The following is an 18,624-nucleotide window of genomic DNA, read 5'->3' as shown; positions in this document are numbered from 1 at the left end:
TAGTGTTTTTAAAAGTAATAAAGTAGTGTGATGTTACTTTGTACACGGAAAAGGATACCGACAGTTGCAGAATCTGTTAGTTTTAAGGGTTTCATCATATTTTACAAGCTATAGGGTAAAGGAACCTAATATGAAGATAGGCACCTAATTTGAGACCACCATCTATCTTGTAAAGCAAGAGCTGCAATGTAGCGGAAGCGAATGAAAACAAAAGGAAATATGGCACCACAGCACAGGAAGTGAGCTCTTTCAGTGGAGAGTTGTTGGCAGCGTGGGTGCGGAAAAGAAATCGTCGTCCGACGAATGTTTCCTTCGTGTACAAATTAGGCACTGAAAATGGAAAAGGTAAGTTAATATTCATTCTATCTTTACTTTGTGTCGTAGCAGTGATTGTTTTTATTGTGCCATGCAAAGAATTAACAGTTTACTTCCACTCATAACTGAGATGGCATTACTCATATGTCTATTCGTCGAAGGCCGTAAGGGGTTCTGTAAATGAGACCTGTCTCATAATATGACCCGTTTATTAATGTTGGTCTCATATTAGGGACTCTTCTGTATATAAGAGTTTATGTTGATTTTCATTCTCATTTTCCCCATTTTAACAGTTTCGTTGCAAATTAACCCTTGGAAGACCAGGCTGGAGGGTCAAATTTGCTCTCAGTTTCTTTGGTTGAATTCAAACTATTTTGTTTTTTCTTCTTATTAGTCTAAACTTAAAGCAGATGTGGCGCAGGCACTTTTGACCTCCCCATGGTCGTCCGTTCTTCCTGTTATTGTGCGGAGTCTCAAAGACCCGTTATGATATTGCAAATAGCCTACAATTTATGGTCTGGGTAGCTAAGCGTGCATGGTCTGCTTTCAGACATTGATCAAACTTAACATTAGTAGATTTTGTATAGTAATTTGTCCACAAATGCCAATGCAATTTATACTTCAAAGTACTTCGTAGGCTTATAGTCTACAATGATATGGCAGTATCGAGACATATATTTGTTTAAAAATGTAACACATGTACTTTTGACCTCCAATTTCTATTAATATTTCCCTGTTGAAACAAACTTCAGAAAATTTAAAACAGAAAGTAAAATAACAACATTACTTAACATAAATCAAGAAAAATATAAGAAGCCGTTTCCTCTAAAGAAACACTTGTTAATATAATGAATTAGGCATTAACATTTTTGACTTTCTCTTAGGAAAAGTTAATTTACTTTAGGAATGGTTACTTGCCGTATGATGGAATGATACTCAGACCCTACTTACACTTTACCCATTGTACTTCAGAATAAATGTGAACAATGTGCTCTGGAAGGTTTTATTACAAGAATGTTTATTTCTTTGTTTCAGATAGTGGTCTCATCAACTAGGAAAAAATGGAACCCAGAAAGCATGATAAGGGCAGTAAATTGTGTTCGAAGAGGTGACATGGGTTACAAGAAAGCTGCGCGTTATTTCGCTGTCCCCAAAGGAACATTAGAACGCTATGTGAAAGATAAAGATAAAAGTCCTGAGACATTGGTGAGTGTTCGCTTAGGTAGGAAACCAGTTTTGCCAGAGGAGCTTGAAGAAATGTTGGTGAAATACTGTGTGGACATGGACGCCAGGTTTTATGGACTAAGAAGAAGTGATATAAAACGGATTACTTTCCAGCTCGCTTTGAGAAATTCTCTGCCTTATCCATTTTCAGAAAAAAAGAAGAGTGCAGGAAAGAAATGGTTAAAAGGTTTTTTTAAAGCGTCACCCCCAACTGTCTATGCGGAGGCCAGAAGCCACTTCATTTGCCCGAATTAAAGGATTCAATCCCAATAGTGTTAGTGCCTTCTTTGATATCTATGAAAGAGAACTGGCAAAAATCCAAAACAAACCACACAGATTGTTTAATGTGGATGAAGCAGGATTTCAGTGGTCCAGCAACGAATGAGTAAAGTTATCAGCCTTCGCGGAAAAAAAATGTCGCCACATTAGTGTCCCAGGAAAGAGGTAAACTGATCACAATAGTGTTTTGTATGAATGCAGTGGGAACCTATGTTCCTCCTCTGATGATTTGGCCACGGAAAAATATGAATGATGACTTAATGGAAAGTGCACCAGCCGGATCCATTGCAGCATGTACCAAATCAGGGTGGATTCAAAGTGAAATATTCTGCCAATGGTTTGATCACTTTTTGGAATACACGCGACCTTCAGCCCAAGATCCTGCTATTCTACTTTTGGACGGCCATTATTCGCAAGTGCGAAATTTGGCAGTGATTGAAAAAGCGAAAGAGTGTCATGTTTCTATTGTTTGTTTACCGCCCCATTTAACACATAAAATGCAACCTTTAGACGTTGGTTTCATGTTTCCGTTCAAAGCATTTTACGCACAAGAAGTTGAAACATGGCTGCGCCAGAACCCAGGAAAACCACTAAAACTTACAAGAATCGCCAAACTGTTTGCAGATGCATACAACAGGTCCGCTACAATGGCAACATCAGTGAATGCCTTTCGAAAGACTGGATTATTCCCTTGTAATAAATATATTTTTCGTGATGAAGATTTCGCAATACATTCTGCCATCTATATGCGGGGTCAGTCAGTTGAAGAGACAAAACGAGGACAGTCAGTAGAATTGCCTAGATATACAAGTGACGTGGACGCTCAATCAAACTGCAGCGGATCAGGCCAGCATGAAATGGAACAGGAACCTGAAAAAGCTCCTGACAATGATGCCGTTGTGATGCCAGAAGAGATTGAAATACTCCCCACATTAGATATTGGCTCACCATCGGGAAACGCCGGGCATCTCGCGAAGTGAATCATCAAGTAGTTATCACAACAACATCATATAAAGAATCCCTTGAGAAGAAACGTCAGAAGGTGGTCAGGAAGAACCTCTTTAGTAAGGATGTTCAAGGAGCTCAAAGTCAGACGCGTAGTAGTGCAGTCAAGAGAAAGCAGCATTCAGGTAGGCCTATTTCGCGTTCTGCTTCACGCAAAAAAGGAAGGTTGCATCGGAGAGATTTGAAGATTCCACAGATGAATCTGACGACTGTTCTTCATTAGCAGATTCGTCAGATAGTGTTGAGTTAGATGAAGATGAAGATGACGCAGAATGTGAATTTTGCGGTGCATTTTACTCGCAAGATCAATGTGGTGAAGAGTGAGTACAATGCACGCGTTGTTACAAGTGGGTTCATGCTAATTGTGGTGCAGATGACGCATTTGTTTGCCCTATGTGCAAGAACAAAATGTAAACGCTCTTTGATCTTGTTTTTTTAAAATCATATAGCTCATTTAAGTGCAGCTAAACTAGCTCAAAGGCTGAAGTTTGTAACTCTAGTTTCATACAGTATACAAAGATTTGCTTGCCAAAGGTATAGGCTAGTCACTATGATACAAAAAACATTGTTTACAGAAGTTTATAAACTATTTTGTTTTTACATTTTTCATCATAGCCTGTCTTTTGTTTCTTATGTTTACTGCAAAAGTTATAGGTAATACGATAGAAGTTTACATTTCTTTGTTTAAAAAATATTAGCCGTAGATCCTAAAAAGGCTGAAAATATGGTTTATTGAAAATTTAACATGTTCTATTTTTGTGCCATAGCAGGATTTAAAGACATTGTTCAATCGTGAATTTATAAAACAACTGTTCAAATATTGCACAGAAAGCTGGGGTGTCTTATTCGGTACCCCTTATAAAAATTGCGCAAAAACACTTTTGTTCACATTTTTCAACATATTTTTTATTATTATATTTTTTATGTGTTCCAATACTTTGATTCATAAACTAGATACTTCAAAGAATATATTAAACTTAAAACAGTATTTGTTGTTGCTTTAGTTAACTAGTAATTAGCATCCAAATTTTAGGGTCTCATATTCGGGTCCTTTACCCTATAAAGTATTCTGTTGTTAATTGCTACATGAGAAGAAAGTAGGTCTTGATTTCTAAAAGTTGTGAATGACATTAGAATGTGAATGACATTTGGGATGTTATTGACCCTTGATGTGGCAAGAGGACCATGGTCCTTGACTTGCGAATTGTTCCTGAGTCCCCAGGGACCTCCTATAGGCCCTGGCGTCTCAAAATGCCCCCAGAAGCTTTTGAGACTTCGTATGCCAAAACATACTCGTTGTTAAAGTGTTCCCTGACTTTCCAGGTTTGATACTAGGAACAGTATAAAAATTAGTTGTTACAAGTTGATTGCTGCAGCCTTGGGTCCCCAGGGTCCCTAAAATATGTTCCTCCCAAACCATTCTTTTTTCCTTCGATACGATGCTCGTTGGTCCCTGACTTTCCAGGTTTGATACTATTTAGTGTATAAAATTAGTTGTTAAAACCTGATTCCTGTAGCCCTGGTTCCCCAAATGTAAAAAATGATTCCTGTAGCCCTTAGTTCAGAGGGACTCTCAAATTCGGCTTCCCAGGACCCCCGATGTTAAAGGTGTGTACAATAATTGCATAGTCAAGGCATTGGAAGCATTGTTTCGTTCGAATAAAAAGAATGGTAATCGAACCCTTTTATTTGACATGTAATTTTAAATTACTCGCTGGTAAAATCCCTATGGAAAGTCGGATTAAAAACATTGTTTCGGACGAATAAAAAGAATTGGAATCGAACTCGGGACCCCTATGTGAAAGGCGTGCACAGTAGGTGTTTAAGATGGAGGAGTGGAGGACGGTAGATTTCTTCATTTTTTCGAACAATTAAAGTGTGAGCATACTAAAATGCGCTAACTTTGTGAGGTGGAAAATCTTCATTCATTTTTTCATATGCTTGATGCTGGTTTGTATACTGTATACAGAACATGGTCTTCATACGTCCTTCTTGGCCGAAGTCACGAGACTGAATGAAAGCTAATAGGAAAGATTTGTGTTCTAAAAGTGAAAGTGTGTGTCTAAATGCGTGACGTCAGAGCTTTACGTCAGGCAACCCCAACGTTACATTGCCAATAACCGGACTGAAATCTCCGTTAGAGGAAAAAACGTATGAAGCTTCAGTAGTTCGCAATGAAACCTTGCATTTTACCCCTTCTCTCTTTTCTTTTGCAAAAATGGAATGAAGTGTAATCTTTGGTTTCACGTGCCACGGTTATGCCGGTTAGAATAAAGGAGACGGTGTTGATGAGTAATGTATGAAATGGTGTAATGAAGTAAGTGGTAGAAAACGGGACAACCTCGAGAAAATCCACGCACACGGTATTTGTCCACCACAAAGTTCACTTGGCGGGGGCTAGGACCGAAGCTGGGATAACAAGCACCAGATGTCAACGCTCTACCACTGAGCCACAGTAGCCCCTTTTCTTTTGCATACTGCATGTAAGTGACCTACATGTATGATGTGAGCTCAGAGTGAAAGGGGCAGGGAAGGTAGCAACTCTGTGTTGTACGTGTGAGGAGAAAGTTTTGCTTGCAATAGCATGCACCCAGCTGACCCTTTCCCTCCTTGTGCATACTGTATGATATTTACATGCAGACAATCTTTTTCGTCCTTCTGTCTGTACTTGTGAACAATGTCTGATTCTTTGTCAATGACCTGGGCTCAGATACTTTCAGTCCCTGTAGCAACTAACGTTCATCGTCGCAGAGATAAAGTGATTAGAAATTGTTGTTTCTTGTTGTTGAAAAGTAGATTAACATAATTCATTTTGAGAACACAGTACTTGTAAAGCATTAAGAAAATTGACAATATCACCATTTCTAATTCACAAATTAATGGCCATTCATTAGAATTAAATTTTATCATACAAGATGTACATGAAGCCTAGGTACAAATCGGAATTTCAATCTATAAAAAAAAACATGTCTGCAATAATGCAAATGTCAGTTTGAAAATTTTTCCAGACAAGATGGGTATGCAATAAAAATTTGTCCTAATTTTCAAGAGTAAATGAATAAAATTTTAGTTGGGAGGGGTCTAATATTATAAGTGAAGTAAGAAAATGCTATTAAATTATCCGAACACTCAGTATAAGCATAATTATTTCCTGATTTGTTTGCAGAAGGAAGCTCAGATTATGTCCTAAGGGCACCCCTCCTAAGGCCCATTCATAATTAAATCTGCATAATTAATTGAAATGCTCATTTATTTACATAATTTTTAAAATGGTCACTAGGTATAGAAATAGTTTACTTACCTTAACATAGGAATTACATGTACGAACGTCCGACGTGAACAACACTTCATAGTAAACTGAACAGTAGTTTAAAAATTTGACACCAGGTGTTGCTACTAGCACCACTATCGCCATACATGATATGAGCTGGTATAATAATTATTTATACGGTATGATATCATTTCCTTTTACGCCGTCATAGATAAAAGATGAAATAGGACTTCCCTCTGCCTTTTAAGCAGTTGTTTTTAAATAAAATTATTGGTGCAGAATTTTGAAAGGAAATAAAATTTTTAATTGAAATGTATTATTATTTTTGCAAGTACATAACAGTGAGCTAATCCTTGCTGGACTATTAGTGGGTGCAGTATTAGGAAGAAGAAATCCAGTTTTGAAGGATAGGCTATCACTTTGTTGATTATTGAGCGGCAGGATTACCGAGGTCATCTTGTTTTTAGAGGTTTACCAGGGAATAACTAGAGCTTAAGAGATGTGTATTTTATATTTCTTATATATCCAGATTTTTTAAAAAATAAGTTATACATTATTCAAATTTCCATAGCTTGTTTTCACTCAATATGAATGAGCAGTGAGAGAGACGTTTTTAATTGTAGTCATTCTTCTGGGTAAACTAATTTGATTGTTGTCTTTCTCTTTTACTTATTATTATTATTTAACTGAAGCTTGAAAATAAGTGATTGATCTTTCTTTTACATAATATTTGACTGCTGTTTGAAAATAATTGATTGCTTTCCTTGTCACACACAATATTTTATATAGCTTGAACATAAGGGATTAGTCTTTTTTATAAACATTATTACTAATGTGAGCTTGATTACTCAAAATAGTTGTTTCTCTTTTGTTTATTTCAGATGGATTTCTTCTGCCCAAGTGGAGAACTGAAGATGATCGATGATATCTACCTTCAAGAATTGCTGCGCGGGCTAAACGACAACCCGAGAGTCTTTAGGTCCGGAAAGCCGTAATGGAGCTGCAGCGACTGGGACATCGGGGTCGGAGAGATGCGATGTACTACTACGCGCCTTTCGTGCCTTTGAAGGTAATGACATAATAATTCTCCAGTGCTGGTATTTTAGATCTGTGTTTCCACGGATTTTTCCGTACATATGAAAGCTGTGATCAGGCTGAGAGAAAACTTCTCAAGTAGACAAAATACGGAGCTATCATATTTTTTCGATTTTCGTATGCAGATGGTTTCGGAACAATGCTTAATTCCATCTGAAAACCAAATAGTCGTGACCCCTCAAGAATATCATAACTTGAGTAATAATATAAATCAATTAACTAATGATGATTTAGCATTTTTAGATGGGATTAGCGATCTGAATTCAGTTCAAGAAGAAGAAGAAATGGGAACATTGATTGAAAATGAGGACGAAGTTGTGGTTACACCCACGCAAGAGGTCGAGGGACAAAATCCTGTATACAACCCCGCTCCTCAACATTGTGTATAGAATTATAATTACTATTTTAGCCAATCTGATTCTCAGCCTGGCCCGTCATAAGCCCCTGATCCAGCATTGCTAATTTATTTACAAAGTATGCACATCATAAAAAGTTGACTGTAATATCTATTATTCAAAATTTATTTCCAAAGTTAAAACACGCACGTGATATTAATTTAAATGCACATTACATTATAGTATTTAAAAATCCACGTGACAAATACAATGTTCAGCTAGGCGAATAATCAGTCGATTTAGTAAGGAAAACGTAAATATGTTCGAAGTACCACAGAAATCAAACGATGCATTGCGAATACGTAAAATATTATTCCTAATGAAATCATGCATGTGTAGCTAACGTAAAAGACATACATACAGAAATGTTTCGTGCTTTTGTTTAGTCTGAGTCAAGATGTTGAAGGGGAAACAAGACTACAACATGCTCCATGCTCTTTGCAAGAGCCATAGTACAAAACAAAAACAAATTTTACAAAATGGTTCAGGGGATTTTATAAGAACAATGTAACAAGTAGATAAAAACAGAATTAAAGGACATATTCCTTTAAATTCTCGTCAGAAGCAACGTTTACGTAGACCTAAAAAGATCTAATGTGCTTTATCTCTACAACGTACGGCATTAAAGAAGAAGAAAATGTTAGTAGAAAAAGGCGCTGTGCTTCCACCATTAATCTTGCGACCACTTCTTGCAGGAGTAGGCAGTACATTTTTAGCCGATAACCATGTCAGAATTATATAAAATGATTTTAGTTCCTGAAAATGCTGTACATGAGATTCGTTACAATCTTAAATCCATAGATTCATACCAATAGATTCATACCAAGATAGTTATAGTGTATATAATGTACAACACTATCATGTAAAATATTTTGTGTTTCACACACCGCATTCTGTTAAATATGAAAAGAAATATTTTGATACGATAGAAATAAACTTAAAGGATTATCACAAATTAAAATTACCATTTCGTTTTGGAACTTGACACTTCACTTTAAACGATTTTTTTCTGAAAGTATTTCTGGAGAAGCATGTGAATTTATTCATTCTGAGAATCGATATATTTATGTACGTTCTAAAATTGCAAAAGCTGATGGTGCAAGTTTAATTGAAGATAATACTGTTGCACCAGTAAATAATTTCTTAAATTCATTATTTTATCAAATTGATATTTCGTTTAATGATAAAATAATTAGTTCTTTATCAGGATCTTATCCTTATCGTGCATACATTGAAACATTATTAAATTATCCCTATGATGCTTCTCAAGCAAATTTAGCATGTTTCAGGTTGCATAAAGATACTGCAAAGCAATTTAATAAATTAGGCAATACAAATGCTGGTATTGAAAAACGTGCTAATAAGGTGAAAAACAGTAAATCTTTTGACATGTACGGACGTCTTCATATTGTAAGCTTAGATCATATGCTTTCCTATAATGTAAGTTTGTTTACAATTACACCGCAGTAAAGATAACCTTTGCTTAATGTCTCCTGAAAATACAAGTTATAAGGTTGCACCTGAACAAGTTATTCTTCATGTACGACACATTGATGTAGCAGCAGATTTAGCTATGCAATTAAATACGCGAATGGTTTCGGAAACGGCATGTTACCTGTCACAAGAGAAGAGATGTGATTTTATACTATTGTTGCACAAGTAAAGTCTTACAACCTTGATAATCTTCCTGGGTAAGGTTCCTGGGTAATGCCTCGTTCTTGGTTTAATCTCCAACACAGCCTTCAATGAGAAATCACATCTTAACTCGTATGAGTTTCGTAACTTTAACGCTAACAAACTGGAATTACACTTCGGCACAAAATCATTTTTCTCAACCCCCTACCTTGATTTTAATTATGATTTATACCTTCTAAATTACTATACTCTGATTTCAGGTACTGGTATATATTATCAAAATTATTCACATACTGTTATTCTTGAGGAATATCCAAATGGATATGCTCTGTATGCTTTTATTCTATTTCCAACGGGAACTTTAGATGACAATACGTGGGATGTAGTTCGTGATTCCCTTGTAAATTTAAAAGAATTATTTTCAGAAATTTTATCTGAACCTCTTACATGCATTGTGTATGCACAATTTGATTCCTTAGCACAAGTAGACAAAGATAGAAATATTAATACTGATAACACATTCTAACTTATTCAGTTCAGTATACTGAGGGTAGTTGTGTACTACTCTGCTTTACACAATAATGATGATGAATTTATTGCAACGGAGGTACCAATTGTAAATCCTGACGTTAGCTTTTTTAAAATTGGATATTTTAAAAAAACACCATATCCTTTAAATAAGTTATCTGAGCCGATCATAACTACAAACAAGTATGTAAGTGAGAATGTGTATGACATTACCTGGTATGAAGGCGAGTCGAGTATTCCCATGTTAATGAAATACTTCAAACATATTTTTCAAATACTGTAAGTATTTACACTTACGGAATAAATACAAACTGTTGTTTTGAAGAAATTCTTCAAAGAAATGTTATAAATTTAGAAGAAATATTCTGTCCAAAGTATACTACATTAAGTTTTCACGTACACAAGTGTGCGCATAAAAACATAGTTTTGGACAATATTTATGCAGTGTTCATGAAGTAATACTCTATAGCTTATATGTAAGCGTGTATGATTATGTTTTACCTGTGAATAGCAGTAATAATTACATACCTACTAAGATTTAAGAAAATCTTCATCATGTATAGTGACGAATTGTTAAAATTGTTACTAGCTGATAAAGTGACTGGTGCAAGTGTTGCTGGCATTTACCTAATTGAAAAACTTCCTGTAATAGTAAAACCACCTGCTGCACTTGTGATTAACCTTAATACATTCGATTCAAGTGGATTGGATTGTGTTTCAGTGCACATCGATGAGAAAAACAAGGATTTTACTTTGGTAGACATGCTATGGGCATTCCGAAGGAAATAAAAAACTTTTTATCAAAAAAATACTAAGATATATTTTTGAGATAGTGTTGTACGGATATTTTGTTTTATTCTCTTTGCTTCGTATTGTTCGTACTCAATCATTTAAAATGTTTAAAGTTAAAAATTTGAAAGAGAATGATGATAATGTTTATAAACATGTAAAGAAAATTTTAAAAAGAAAATATATTATATTTTATTTTTATTATATATATTTACATTTTTAATTTTTGTTATATATTAAATTTTTAATTACATTTTTTTAAATTTTACAATACTTTAATTAAAAATTACATTCCTGCCTTTTATTTACAATTCCTAAGAAAAACTTTACAATCTTGATAATTTATTAGTTAATGCTGTTGATCTTTCATATTTATACCAATAATTCAAGTGTTGTGCATTACGATATGCGCATCCTTATTTCTTTACAATATATGTGTGAGGAGAACAATATTCACAAGAACAATAAACGTGTTTCCAAAAAATTCATTTAATGAAGGACAATGTTTTGTTTCTAAATATATTATCTAATGCAAATAGATTTCTAACATTATCTAATGCACATATTCTCTTAATCAAAAGGGATTACATTAAACCTTTACAATAAAAGGTTGAATTCTTTGCACGTAATTGATATACAACGTTCCGTATGAATGATACAGTACATCAGGTTTTGCTACCAACTTACAAGGTGTAAATTTAATGTTAACCAATCAGTATTATTGGCAACCTAATGACAATAAATTATATTCTATTGGTGACTTTACCAAGCAATGGAAATTTACTGTATTATCGCATGAACAATAAGTGACAAAACTCACCAATAATAAATTCTCGACTGATATGGCAAAAGTTGATGTGTCCATTTTTGTACTTTTTCAGAAAACCCGTTTGAATAGTTTCGTGCCCTCTAAAATTCCATTTTTTCATCCACTTTTGTGAGATACCTCCAGTTGCTTCCTTTGAATGTTGTCTGTTACGGCACATCTCGATTTGAGTCGTAGGTTGCCATAATCGTTTTAAAATGGTGATTAATGAGCATTTCAAGTTATGCCACATTACGATTGTTCACAACGTAAAGCTGATATGGGTGCTAAACAAAAAGCACTCAGTTTCAACTGCAATAATATAATGAATTAAATTCAACTCATCTAATCAATATATGCAAGTAAGTTATGAACAAGGAGAATCTTTGCGAACAAGTCAGTAATGCATACGTACATAAATGCTCAACAGCACTGTTAAAAATACAGCCACATTTATTGAACGATTACCGTCAAATTTGGCTGTCAAACGATCATCCTAAAGTTTATGGTATTAACGTAATATTCATGATAATACGTGCCTAAAGGGCCGTGTTTAAGTCCTATTACCTTACTACAGTAATACCATAAATATTAGGGTAATCTGTCAGTAAATGTGACTGTATTTTTTACAGTGAGTATAATTTTGTAGTATTATTATGTATGAGATTGAAACATCAAAATATGTTTCAGTAAAGAAAGAAAATTCAATGAAAAAGAAAATGAACGCTGAACACATGATTAAACGTTTTGAGTATACAAACTTAGTCCTCCTCAGATATAGAATTGTCATCAAAAACAAGACGAGCGCGGCTATCCTTGCGTAACTCTTTGTAGAAGCTGTGATAGCAATTATCCATGAAAGGTAACAAGTCCAAAAGATCAAACTTCTTGCGCAGACTTATTGGTAGGGATTCACTGTTGCATGCTGAAGGCTCAGGCAAAGTTGGTAGGCGACCACGACGATTTTTGCGAAAGTCAAGAACACGAAATGGTACACCTTCGTCTAATGTGTCATTAAATTTGACAACACCAAACTCTTTAGTGTACTGCATCCACCTGATCGCAAGCCAATTAATGGGTTACCTTCAGTATCTTCCACACGCCGCACTGAAACGTCTGACATCAAGGACTTCGGATCAAGAAAGTCACTGACACTCATTTAATTAACAATGAATTTCTTCTTTCCACGAACACTACTTTCTTTCCTGAGGAATGTGAATTGGTACAACTCCGGACTTCTTAGCCTTTTCTATTTTAGCATGATCTGTATCACATTCAAAGTGAGAATGTGCTGGCTGCATAAATTTGTGGTTGAGAACAGATAAGGTTTTTTCTTTTTAATCAAATACATAAGCATGTAAGTGATATCTATGTTCCGAGTTTGTCCTCCATAGGAATCAGAATAGAGTGTAGTTGAACTATTGTCAACTATTTCTTCCATGAAGAACTTAAAAATGCAAGATTATATTTCCACAGATGATTTTTTGATTGACAGCTCTAAATGATCACCTATATATCAATCCTGAAATTTTTGTTCCTTCATAGACCAGAAGAACTTAAATATCAATTCTCTATTTTCAGTAGATAATTGCTGCGTACAGTTACTACGCCAGCATTTACTTACGTTAACAAAACTTTTCTTTGGATGTTTTACTCCCTTTCTATTACAATATTCTTCTCCAGATTCTTTGAGCCGTTTCATTTACTTCCTACTAAATTTCTGTTCAGTGTTTATTACGTCAGCATTTCTGTCACAGTTTTCAACAGAATGGTTTACATTGTTATTTTCGTGTACTTGTTCAGAACTTGATGGTATACACTCAGTGTCGGTTCTGTTTTTATATCCCGTTTCACGTACAACAGTTGAAAACAAACTTGGACTTGCTAAGTCGTTGTCATTCAGGTTCTTTCCAGTTGCATATACCGGTGTTTCGCCATGCTCCTCAATTTCCCGGCTCCCTCCAGGTGGACTGTGTCTATCTGTAAATACTTCATCCCTCTCAAGAATGTACCCAGGATCATCTACGTCTGAAGAATCCGGTTCAAAGGTTTGCCTAATACTCGTTTCATCCATATTACCTATCACCTTTCGACCGACTTCCCTTCATTAATGTACTTTCTTCTTGTGAACACACTACGACCAATTTATTAATACCTGACAAGGTAGTCTTCTGTAAAATTCAGGTCCGTATTTATATATTGTGCGCCCCTGTGCTCTAAATACTTCGCAGCCCTCGTCCCGGAAATGACCACTATTAGAGTTCAATTCACAGTTCTTGAGGTCGCTGAGATGAATAGTGACAGTTTTAATCCAATTCAACTTCAAGATCATACTTCACTCTCCAGTGAGAGGCACGGATATAAAAGTAAAAGAAAACGACAGATATTAATGTTGAATTCATAGTTTTCGAAGACGCTGTGTTTAACGGTATCAGTTTTCATTATGTTCAAGTTCATCCTCAACCCTTGGGGTGAGGGTGGAAGAGGATGACTTTTTAAAAATAATCAGATAAGCTAGGTATAGCATGTTTTCTCGCCCTTCCGCGGCACTCAGCGGGTTGCTAATTTTAAATATTACTTTATTGTGAATCTTTTAAAAAATCTAAAATTTTGCCGCCTTCTAAATTCTGTCATCCTGCTCGAGCACAGAATAGCATTTACGTAAATACGGGCCTGGGGAAACCTGATACCTTATTACTGTATGTCACAACACAAAAATTATTATTCAAACAGCAACTCGATGTTCACATCCAAATTATTTTCTTAGTTATCCTTGTTTTCGTCAGAGAGAAACTCAAGTGTGTTAAAATTACATTTATTATAATACTAACAAAATTATTCAGTGTCATCTATTGACAACTATTTAGCAATAATTACGATGACTAGAATTGACACGTCCTCTAACAATTAATTTCCCGAGGTGGCAAACATGATATGTCAAACATATCAAGTTCTCCCAACTCAGTGTTGTGCACATTTTGACTTATCAACTTTAGACAACAGGGAGCTGTGGCATAGTCTTTCCCTGCACCTATATCAACTGTTGCCATATCGTAGATCTGCATAAAAGCAATATTTTACACCATATACCTCACAAACGGAAAAAATATACATATCAACTTTTGCCATATCAGTCTAGAATTCGTTATTAGACATTTTAAGAACTTGAATATCAATAATGTACTAATTTGCACATTTAGAAATTTCATTTGTTCGCAAAATGAAGAATGGTATAATTTCGTCAACAAATTATGTACTTTTTAAAAAATCACAAGTTTTATGCATATAGCATATAAATGAGATTTCATTGCAAATGTTCCAGCATTATGATGATTAGTACAATCATTAATAATATTCCATTTTTATTCCACACATTCAATTGTATTGTTATCACGTAAGTATACTTTTGTGTTTAATACACAATTCACATTAATATTTTCAGCAGTAGATAACGAACATGAGTCACTAGCACTATTCGAATACATTTTTTTTTCAATCCGGAATATTCGACCGTCTGTCTTTTCTTAGTAAAACGTCCAGTAATTCCGAGTGATAGTCTGTATCACTTAATAATTCCACATATGTTTCATAAAATTTTTCTCTTGTTAATATTCCAATACAGTATGTGTTTGCATACATGTAAAACACATCTTCTTCAACCCTAGGGCTTGCTATAATACTCCAGGCACGGGTTTCTAATGATTTTGAGGGTACATTCATACAATCATGAGTATAATCGTGATAGGATCCTTCTCTACTACCGTCGTATATTAATGTATCGTTGAAATCCCATTATTCAATAACCTTCTTTATACATTCTCTGTCCCCTTTTCACTATTACACCAACAGTCTAAACTCCATAATCTCGATGTTCTTCATAATACGGGCTAAGAGGACGGTGGGGTTTCTGAGGCTGTTAGCACTGGTGATTTTATTGCGTTGATATCAAGATTCTTCATCTGACGATGATTCGTACATTTATGATTCAGCATCAGATGATGATGCTTCAATATTCCTATTGCAACTATCCTTTTTCTCATTGGACTGCATGATGTATCTTTATATTTTTTTCTCTTAAATCCTGTATTTAAAGTATTTTCATACCCACAAGGTAATCAAGTGTTCACCTTACGCGGCGCCAAACTTCTTTCCTATTAGTAGTCGGCATTCTGTGATGTCTACCCACTACGGCGCCAAACTTCTTTCCTAATGCATCGATAGCATTCTGCGATGTCACATAGCAGTAAGGTGAATACCTACACCACCAACTTTCACTTCCGTCCATCCACCCATCCGATTTCCAAAAGCCCGGGAAAACGTCACTTAATCTCCTGACTTCGGCCAAGAAGAACCTATCTGAAAACTGCTCCACATCCTGCTAAACGTTCTTAACAAGAAGTATGCTTATGCATACGATGCCTCAAAAACATAAGTCCAGCATGAATAAAGTTTATTCTCTCCCATCTTTAATATAATCAAAGCATAGCTGTTCTACGGAGTATGCTATGCATACGATCCAAAAAATAATATTGAATTACAATCAAACGAATTATTTAGAAGTTCGCAAGAAAGTTGCTCTATTTGAGTAATTTATTACAAAAAAGTAAATAAATAAATAAATAACAATGGATATTATTATAAATAAAAATCGTTCCGAGAAATAATAATCTGGGTTCGAGATTAATTTTATTTTTAGTATGATCACATCATAGCTGTTACGAATTTGCAAAAGCATATGATGCAATTTAGAATACGAAGATACGATCCAATACAAAATTATTACATAGCTGAGCTTCCTACTGAATTGTTTAATACGATCACAGCATAGCTGTTCTATTTGAATAACTTATTACCTTAGAATCAAATTTTTAAAAACGAGTTTCCAGTTGAAACGATCCAATAAAGATTATTACGTAAGCTAAGTTTCCTACGGAAGCGAATTGTACTGTACTGTAAGGAAAACACTGTAATGTAATATATTTGCAAATTTGATAGGCTATAAGAAATGGCAATAGACTTTTATTCAGAAGTTATTTTATACTAGATGGAAAATTAATCTAACAACTCTGTTTAATTTAAATTATCTATATTATCTGCGGCATCAAAAATATTATATATACTCATGATAACTATTATTTACAACCGTAGTCAATCCAATGTTTGATAAGGATCTTTCAACATTTCTCCAGAACATTCCACCTTGGACAACCCTCTTTCAAATCGTTCTCCAGTGCTTCCTAATTTCACCATACCAAATGGTATCAGGGCCTCTTCTAGGTAACTTTTTATCTCTTACGCAGAAAATAACAGAAAGAACGTATTATTTGGAGTGATCAAAAGGCCAGGAAATATTTCAGCCTAACCTAATGGAGGAAGTTACCAGTGGACATCCTGAAAGAGGACGAAATGGCAGGTGGATATTATGCAGGGTTTATAATTACAAATGCATTGCTATTTTATTGAATTTTACATCATGAAATATCTAATATACTGTATGCGCACATTTAATCATTGTACAAGTATTTATATTTGATTGCTATATAATTGTGCTTATATATATATACCCACAATTATATATAAAGTTATTACATATAAGCTTAGATTTTCTTTTGAGAAGATTAATTTGACTAACATAATGGTTAACGCGGTGACTTTTGGTTCAAACATTTTAATACGATATCTTAAATTAAAATATAATTTATATAGAAGTAAAGTAAGTATGAAATAACTATACATAAATTCAAAATTCGAAATTTTAATTATGAAGTATCTATATACAATTTTGGAATTCGAAATTGATTTTAGTAACATAAGAGCACTAAATCGCTTGATTGACAAACCAGAGTAAGAACTGAAAATAAAAAATATTGCTTAGGTTTTCAACAGGGGTGGCTAGTCTTTCTTAGGTTTGAGGACTATTTCTCATTTCTGAAATCACTAGTGATCTACTAATCAAAATATAGACTAATAATGAGGATGTGATGGACAGTAAAGAAGAAGTAAATACGAACAATAAAATTAAGATTAATTAAATATTTGTTAAAAACCTAATTAATTCATTTTTATTTTCTCAGAAAAGTTCATTTGTTATCAGAGACTAGAAATCAGTCCATCCAGACTGATTGATACAGACAGTGTGACACAGACCACTGCGGGTTACTTCTCATTATTGCCGGTAGACTAGTAGGCCATGGTTGATGTGTTGGTCATCTCTAATCGGTTATAATGACTTGTTTCGAAGACATGGAAAAGGGTTTGAATCAAAGATCTTTCGCTTCTGATGTATGTGGTCCAGGTTTCAGTCCTGGTGCTAGTCGGTTTTATTTCAATTTAAACTATGGATCTACCTTTGCTTTAGTCGAGGTTAAACTTCAGATATCAAAGCAACCCAAAACTGGTTAATTTGTTGTAGCTTTTGTAGTTTGGAAGACTCCTTGCATTTCACGAACAGGAACTGGGAAAAAGATATTTCTTTCTCTCTGTAAACCGAACAGACCACTAGACGACAGGTATAAGCAAATTTTTAACAAAACCTGTTTTTAACCAGATATTTAACGCTTTCCTTGCAAGAAGCTGGCAGCCAAGAAGGGTTGGAAGTGGTGACCTATTCATTCCTTTGTTTCTCTGCGGGGAGCTATACCTGGCTTGCATGCGATAAGTTGAACCTGTTCAACTTATCGCATCGTATCATATGAAAGAGAGATGTGAAGAGCTTATTTCCAAAATGTGCTATATCACATTTGGGATGTTTTATCAGGAAATGAAAAAAAAATATGATCATTAAATTTTGCTGTAGAATGGTGATTCGATTTTATTTAGGTAGAATATTTTATAATTTATTTTACTAATACATAGGTGCATAATTGTACCTAATATTTTTTAATAAAACATTTAAAATTTTGGAAATTATGGATATAGTGCATTTTGGGCTTATAAGTGGATATAGTATATTTTGGTACTAAATAGAAGGGATATAGTATGTTTTGGTACTAAATAGTATGGATATAGTATGTTTTGAAACTAAAATTATAGAAGGCGGTAATACAAGATTAGATTTTTATAGCACTTACATACTAAATAGTATATTAAAACAATACACTCTGACATTATTTCTTATTACATGAGATAAATACATATAAGTTCACAATCTATTTGTGTCGTTTCCGTAAGTGTTCTTGTGGTGTTTCAACACAATAGTCCAATGCATCTTGATCACTATAGTCCTCTACTGCACTCGATAACATTATGATATTTATTAAACTAGCTTCAAACAGCAAACGTAC

This window comes from Thermobia domestica, chromosome 10 (genome assembly GCF_964235325.1).
Source record: "Thermobia domestica chromosome 10, izTheDome1.hap1.1, whole genome shotgun sequence".
NCBI lineage: Eukaryota > Metazoa > Arthropoda > Insecta > Zygentoma > Lepismatidae > Thermobia > Thermobia domestica.
This window is presented reverse-complemented; position numbering follows the sequence as displayed.